The 8,398-nt window shown below is 45.8% G+C and overlaps 1 long non-coding RNA gene across 1 annotated transcript; it reads left to right on the plus strand.

The window, feature by feature from the left end:
- The first annotated feature begins 3,492 nt into the window (after positions 1 to 3,492).
- LOC126946080 (uncharacterized) lies at positions 3,493 to 8,068 on the plus strand. Its single transcript, XR_007722582.1, has 4 exons — positions 3,493 to 3,656; positions 4,629 to 4,828; positions 6,563 to 6,855; positions 7,143 to 8,068. It is a non-coding gene; the product is annotated as an uncharacterized LOC126946080 (long non-coding RNA).
- The last annotated feature ends 330 nt before the right edge of the window (positions 8,069 to 8,398 follow it).

Below are 8,398 nucleotides of genomic sequence, written 5' to 3' on the forward strand. Positions count from 1 at the left end.
TAGTGAGCAATCGTGATGTCAAGCTGTAGCTTACTGAAAGCGCAAAGTAAGAGAAAGAGCTTTATGGCTTAAACAACAAATAAGAAGTATCAATGTATGGAAAATAGGATGAATAGGACAAACATAGTCCAATCAATATTTTCATCAGCACTCCTTGTACCATGGAGTTCTTTTGTAAACATGAGCAGGGACCCAAAGACAGTACAGAGAAAATGAGATGAAAAATTTTAAGGAACATTACCTATTCTAGGTTCCCTAGAAATGGAATCCCACTTGCTTAGATTTGTCTGATTCTTCTCTTTTTCAGACTAGAATCTTTTGTTTTTTGAGACCTTCATGCCTGGCCTCTATGCATCCTGGGGATGATGGAATGCTGTCTGATGGAGCAGCGCAAGCTCCATTGGATCCCTGTCAGCCAGTGAGTCACCTGCAGCCAAGGAGCTACAGCCCAATGTGTGATCAGGTTTCCCGGTCTGAACTCGGAAGAGTTAGTTGTCCAGGAATGTTCAATGGGAGATGAAGGGGAAACCTGTGATTAGATGGGTGTGTTTCTTTGGTTCTACGATGGGTTGTATGCTTTTAATGCTGTTGATGGAGGTGTATTTTATTAGTTTTCTAGTGCCGCTGCAAAAATATTCCAGAGACTATCTGACTTAAACACTGTGTATTTTTCATCTCACAGTTCTGGATACCTATTGTCACCTTTTTGTAAGGAGAGCAACCCTGTTGGGCAGGGTCAATCCTCATAATTCACTTTAACCACATGACCTGACTAGAGACTCTCTCCAAATAAGGTCACATTCTAAAACACTGGGGGCTGGGACTTCTTCCTGTGAATTGTAGGGAAACACAATTCCATCCATAATAGTACATCCTCTGCATCCACTGCACGGCACAAATTAACATCCTCACGTAGAAAATACATTCATTTCATCACAACATCCCCAAAGTCTTAACTCACTCCAATATCAGTTCTCCAATATCTCACCTGATAATCTTCTGTATCTGGAATGGGTGAGTCTCCAGGTATGACTCATGCTGAGATGGGAAGTTTCTCCACCACTGCACCTGTGAAGCTAGACAAGTTATCTGCTTCTGAAAGACAATTGTGGGACTGGTACCGAATAGGGCTTATCAAACGAAGAGCAGGAAATCTGAAAAACTACTGGAGTACATGGGCCCTAAGCACTTTTGAAACCTAGTGGGAACAAATTCTGTTACACTCTAAGGATGGAAAAGATTCTGCTTGGGCTCAATGGTCTGTCCTTCAGGCCCAGTGGGGTAACAGCTTCACACCCTAAGCCCTGGGCAGTGGGGTGGGAGCTCTTCCCCCAGCCTGGGCTGCTTCAGCCCATCCCTCTGAAACCGAGGAGGTGGGACAAATGCCTGGAACTCAGGAGGTGACCTCCGTTTCTGGGACCAAGAGAGAGATGTCCCAGTCCCCTAGTAATGTGCCCCTGGTTCTTGGGGGAAGTGAAGGCCACGCCAACCTCTGATCCAACTTTGGAGTCCTACTTCCCCATCTCGAAAATGAAGAAATGGTCACAGCTGGGTACCTCAGTCAGTCCCTTTCTTGCAGGTACAATCCAGGAACTCCAATAGCCTCCTTTCATTTCATCCCATTTTTGTCCCCGTTCAGTCCAGTCTGGCAACATTTTTCTGGTATAAAATTCTCAAAAAATCGTTGGCATTCCATGGAATTCACATGAGTCCAGCCCATCAGACAAGAAAGTGTCTACAGATCTTCCTTGAATATCCATATCTCCCATATCTGAATTCCTAACTTCTGCTGAGATGGTTGATTGGATCCGTGAGACACATGCCTCTCCTCTTAGGCTAATAGTTTTCCAGGCACACCCTCGCACCTGTTTCCAGGACCAGGTATCAGCATACTTTGAGTACCTTCTGAATCATCCAGTGCTGGTTTCCTTCTCCTCAGTGCTTCGTTGGCTAATTTCTCTCTCTTCTCTCCCATTTACTATATGCATCTAGGAGTAGCCAGATTAAATACTAAATACTTTTCTCAGTGTGTCAGTGTGTTGGCCAAGACTCCCCCTGGTCCTCCTAAGTTTTGCTGAAAACTCAAGTCACAAAAGGCAGATCCATAGGACATAAAGCATACCAGCTCATTCGAAGTGTATCCCTAGGAGCCTTTAGTGTTAATAGCCGAAGATACATGGGAAACAATCTATTTTTATGCCTGGGCTCAAAGGAGTACGGACAGTTGTGTAGAAATATGATGGGACAAAAAGGCTATGATCTAATGCTAATAGACGGAGTCGGGGAAACCCTGCAAGGCCTGTCCATCTAGACTCTGCTTGCCCTATCTGATCACACAGTCCTTCCTCCCGGATTTGGGGCAGGACACCCTCTGGAATGGGGGTCTTGTGACTTCCATTCAAACAAGATAGGTTAGATCATTTCTTCATGGACAGTTTTTACATGAAAATGTGGAAAACATTACAATATCGTCTCTAGGTTTTGTGACTATCTTTAGAAAAAAGAGCTTCTGGTTTCAAGGACCTACCTTTGGGAAGAGGGATTCTGGTCTCTATATTTAGCCCCTGGGGCTGAATGGGACTGAGAGACAGGAGGACCAAGAATGTCAGAGAAAATCTTCTTCACCTGAAACTACTTCTGAAGCCCTCATTTTGGGATACTGGGCCCTGAGCTCCAATGCTAGAAATCAGCTACATGGGCAAGTTCACCACTTACAATTTCTACTTTCCTCAGAGACACTCAGAACACTTTACAGCCCAAACCTTTGCCACTATAAAACTAGGATCGCCTTTCCTCATGCTTCCAGTAACCTCTTCCTAGTCTCCATCTGAAAACACACCACAAGCACCTTTAATACACATAGTGCTAGCAACATTTCTGTGATCATGATATATGTATTCTCTAAGTCAGAGATCCTTTCTCTACAGCAAAGAATTCTTTCTTAACCCTCGTTTCAATTGCATTTGGTGTTCATATTTCCCCCCGGCGTTTCCTAAAGACACTCTAGGCTTCTTGTGTCATGCATGTCAAAACGCTTCCAGCCTGTATGCATTACCTAGTTCCAAAACCTCTTCCAATCTTCCAGATGTTCCTTATCACATCATCCCACTGCTTGGTCACAGAATCTCTAGTAGTTTGATAGGGATATTCTGACAAAGTACCACAAACGTGGCGGCATAAACAGCAGAAGTTTATGGTTTACATTTAGGCAGGCTGGAAGTCCAAATCAAAGCGCCAGCTGGGTTGGTTCCTTCTTAGTAGTAAGAGGGAAGAATCTCTTCCAGGGATCTTTCCTTGGTTTGTAAATGGCCCACTTCTCCCCATGCCACTTCACATTTTCTTCCCTGGACACATGTGTCTGTGTCTGAATTTCCCCTTTTGGTATGAGGCAGAGCAAGTGCTCAACTCTGCTCACTCTCAAGTAGGGCAAGCTCTGCGTTCCACGCATTCTTCCACTCCTGTTCTGCAACCACTCCAGTTCCAAACAAGGTGGGTTGTACTAGGAATCTTCTCTAAATCATATTCCCCATCTCTTTATTCCTTATTTCTTCCTCCAGGAGCCCGCTCTCTCTTGGGAGAGCTGTGGATCCTCACTCAGCATTGTGTGTCAGGGTTGCCAAAGACCTGATGTGTGAGGCTTCTTTGCCTTTTCATAGGTAAGGTGAGCACATAATTTCTTGTCTAATAAATGTGGGGGCAGCATTTGGAGTGAATGGGACACTAGGAATCATTGGGTTGGGACGATAGGCAAAACCTGTATGTGTGGCCACTCTTCTGGGGAACGATCTGGGGATAGAATAAAAACATTCCTTGGGGTTTGGAACACAAAGATTGGTGGCCAGTGAAAGCGATTTTCTTTTAATAGCATGTTTTTCATGATTTCTTCTCTTTAACATTCCTGTGCTTTTGTTTCCTGGAGACAACAGGTGTGGCTAGGCTGCATTAACATGGGAAAGAGGCATAACACCATTAGAGCATCTGTTTGGGTCTCTGGAATCATGTGAGCTAGTGGGACCTGACTCGATAACAAGAGTCATTGAGGGCATGGGATTGGGGGTCAGAGGAGACCTGAGCTCAGACCCCAGTTGTGCCTCTTACTGGCTATACTGCCTTGGGCAAGTGGCTTGACCTCTCTGAGCCTCAGTTTCCTCCTCTGTAGAATACGGGTCTAGAAGGTGCTTGTGAAGATCCAGGGTGATGATGCAGATGGGGTGCCAGATACATAGTCAGCAACCAATGAATGTCGGCTGTACCTGGTCCCAATTCCGAGATTCACGCCCTCTGGAAATCGCAGGTGGTGGGGGTGGGATCCAGTGCCAGACAGCTCTATGAACACGCTCTCCTGGCTACCTGGGCTTCATCTGTTTGCTTAGGACTGACAGTGAGATAAGAGAGGATGATTCTCCCCGCCCCGAGCCACATGTTAGTGAAGCGGTAGAGATAATGCTGCTGTGAGTCCTGACGGAAAGTTGCTGGGGAGCATCTTTAAAGTGCTCCTGGCTTGGTACACTACCCACTCGGGGCTTTGTGGCAAACTATTCCCCCTGACTGCTACGGAACCTGGCTTCCAATACCATCTCCTCGCCCCTGCCCACCATCTCCCTATCTGAATCCTATTCACTTTTCAGGTCTTGGCTCAAATGCTGCCTCCCCTATGAAGATGTCCTGACCCTCCCAGCCTAGAGTGACTGCTCCCTCCTTGAGTCTCAGGATCTCCAACTGTGACATGGGCATACTGTTTGCAACATACCCACAGATGGATTGTGATGAGGAAGGAAAGAGAGAGTCCATGTAGCATGCTAAGTGTAGTGTCTGGTGCAGGCCTGTGGTGAGTACCCTGCCTCTTCCTCTTCCTCCCCTCGGAACCCGCAGCATGCAGGCATGGTGGCCTTGATCACATGCTGTCTTCTCTTGATAGTCATTGGGGAACATGCCTGTGCTAGTTGCCCCTCAGTTGGAATGTCACAGATGATGGGGGCCACATCTCATCCTTCCTTACCTTCCAGCATCCAGCACTACAATAAACGCCATCGCAACCATTTTTCATTGGGCACCTTAGGGTACCATGTGGCAGGCACTTGGCTATGCATGTAATGCACATAAGTGTAGTCCTCACTCTTTTTTCCTTCTAGCTGTCTTTCAGGATGCGCAGGTATTGATTCTTCTTTGAATTATATCAGACAGATTGGGTCAACCGCTACCAAGGTCTCATGATGTGGAAGTGGCCCTGACAGGCATCAAGTCCTATGCTAGGTTAAGTTTCTAGTGAATGCCTGTGAATGGTTGGTTTGCAGGAGGGACAGACGTAGAGCCCAGAATAGGAGTGCCTGCCCTGTGACTTTTACCCAGCAGAGGTAGGCCTGCTTGACAGAAAGCTGTAGGCAACAAAGACATAGGACTCAGTGGGTTCTCGAGCTCAGGTAAGGAGATATAGTCGCTCCAGGACAGGGGGGGAAGTGGAGAGGGGATGGTTCAAGCTAAACCTCAAGGCAGTTGTCCCAGGGAATTCCACAGTGGCTCCAGGATCCCTCAAAATAGTAGCAGATGACCCACCCACTGGCCATCCTCAAGGTGAACTGTAGAACAAGCCCGGGTCAAGCAAGCCTCCTTGGAAAAGCTTTGTTCGCATAGAGGATGTTGAATCCCTTGAGATTCCAAGGTGGGCATTTCACTGCCACAGATCCTTGAGAGAGATCCAGGCCACAGGATCACCCATGGGACCTATGATGCAATGAGGAGACAGGCTCCACTGTGCTTAAGTGGCCCTAACAAGTAGAAGCCAGAAGAGCCTCAGTCAGTGCTATTTATTCACCCGACACCTAAGGTCATTAGGGAAGGTCCCAGACGCCTGGTACCTTGGAGGGGCTGACTGGAGGGCTGAGCTCAGCTGGGCCTCTGCACCTCTCCAAGGCCCCTCAGAGCATATCACTGTGGTATCTCCAGCAGGAAAGGACGACTTCTTAGTTAGAAGCTCAGAGCTCTCAGACAGCCAGGCGAGGCACTAGTCCTCTGAAAGGTTACCTGTGGGACAGGCTAACGTCCATCATTCTCCATGTGTCAAAGCCATCAAGGGCCTGTCAGGAGCCCAGAGGGAGGGGCAAACAGATGTGACCAATGGGCCAATAGGAGGAGCATTCAGGAATAAGCAGCCTTTCTGAGATGCAGCCTATTCAGGACACACTTCTTGAGATACTTCTGGGTGGCACACACAAGGCATGTGCATAAGAAGAGGTCCTTTACTCTCTGGGTCAAAGTGGTAGGCTCTCGAATGGTTTTCCATTGGACCTATCACTATCAGGGTGACATCTCCCATTTGGTGAATCCTTCTCCATGCCTTAGTGATTGCCCTTAAGTGACATGAAGTTTCTAACCATTATAGACACACTTTCTCCCTTCTGGAGCCCTGGCCAAACATAAACAGACACGCAGAGTAACAGTAAGGAGAATATGGGGAGTCAGTACTTCTTAATAGGCACTTGACTGGAACCTGGTCTCAATATCTGATCCTCCAGATTTGGGGCCCCTGAGTGTTCCGAATTCCCTCATCAACCTCTTCTTTCAGGACTCTCCAGAATCTGACACTCCAATGACAATCCATCCCTCTCTATGGAGCCTACGACAGCACACATGTCTGCGTCCTAGAGAGGACAGGTTTCAGGTCACCGGAGGAATTTAGGGAGTGAGAATTGTAGGAGCGACCTTATCCCAAGCTGTTTGAACAAGCCCTGTGGGCCAATGGCCATGGCCCAGGAGCCACAAGGCTTTCATGGACTGAGCCAGTGGAGAGTGGGGCTTGGACTCCTCTGACTGGACGTTTCCATCCTCCCAACGATGCGTTAGTTCCAAGTCTTGAAGGTGGGTATTTCCAGAAATAAAACAATATAACCTGGAAAAGAACAGACAGAATCAGATACATTAGAAATAGTTGGAGTAATAACTTCAGTTTCTAGGGAGCTTGGAGAGGTGTTGCTTCTTGAACTGTGTGATTTACTTATGTCATCAAAAACAAATACATTTTGTGGATGGGTGATACTAAGATATTTATTTGTTCTTTGTATATGTCATATATGTGTGTGTGTTATATATATGTTTTTATAATATATATATTTATATATTTTTTTATTTTTATTTTCTTATGATAGGGTCTTACTTTGTCACCAGGGCTGGAGTGCAATGGCGTTATCTCGCCTCACTGTAGCCTGGATATCCTGGGTTCAAGCGATTCTCCTACCTCAGCCCCATAAGAAGCTGAGACTACAGTCATGTGTCACTGCACCCGGCTAATGTGTGTGTGTGTGTATGTGTGTATTTTTTTAATTTTAGTAGAGACGGGTTTCTCCATTTTCCCCGGGCTGATCTTGAACTCCTAAACTCAATTTATTCACCCTCCTTGGACTCCTAAAGTGGTAGCATTACAGGCACTATGCCGGGCCCTAGATATTTAAATGACTTCCATAATATGGGTCCTGTTGTGAAAAACAACCTGGTGGGTTACGTTTGTCGTATTAATACATCTGTTTTCTAGGTTGACTGTTGTCAGAAGCAGTAAAGCCGTTACCTTATAGGTTGCCTTTTCCGTAAACCTCACCATCAGATCATGAAGGCTCCCTAGGTGTCCATTTTACTCCTGCGCCCACTGAAGTGAAGAATCAGATGTCCTTACTTCCCCTTGGATCTTCAGCATCAAACCCCATTTCCCCCATCTCCTTCCTAAATTTCATTAGTGTCAGTCAGCCTTGAGCTTTCAGGCTTCAAGTCTACAGCCCGCTTCTGATGCATTTTTTAATGTTGTATGGACAAACACTGGCATTTTGAAGCAACAGCAATGAGCATGATAGAAATTAGGTCATTTGTAGAGAAATTATGTTTTTTTTTTCACTCTGATGTGCAGAGATCTGCTTTGGAAAGTGTGCACATGTCCGCAGAGATCCTTTGGCTTCCAGAAGTTTTAGACAAACTCAAGGCACCACCGAGCAGGATTGAATTGCAGTTGAATTCTGGTAGTTTCTCCTGATCTGCTTGGGAAAAAAAATGTTTTTCCAAGTCTTTTCATGATGCTTGTTTAATTCCCCAGAATAAAAATAAGTAGTGATTCTTCTGAGGTGGCTCTTTATGCTAAATCTTCACACTCATGATATATGCAAAAATATAATATATATAATAAAATTACTCAACATTCAAGTAGACTTGAAAAAACATGGGGAGGGATCACCTTATTTCCCTTCATCAGTCACCAGTGTTCTCTTAACATACTGGAAGAGGCAGGAAATATTCACACCTACAATTCAGGATTCTTGTGTCCTATGGGTTCTGTGTGTCCCCTGTTGCCCCTGCCCCACCAAATACATGAATTGGACTCCTACCTAACCTCTCATCTCTATTCTACTTAAAGATTGTT

The sequence above is a fragment of the Macaca thibetana genome, chromosome X (genome assembly GCF_024542745.1).
Source record: "Macaca thibetana thibetana isolate TM-01 chromosome X, ASM2454274v1, whole genome shotgun sequence".
Taxonomy (NCBI): domain Eukaryota; kingdom Metazoa; phylum Chordata; class Mammalia; order Primates; family Cercopithecidae; genus Macaca; species Macaca thibetana.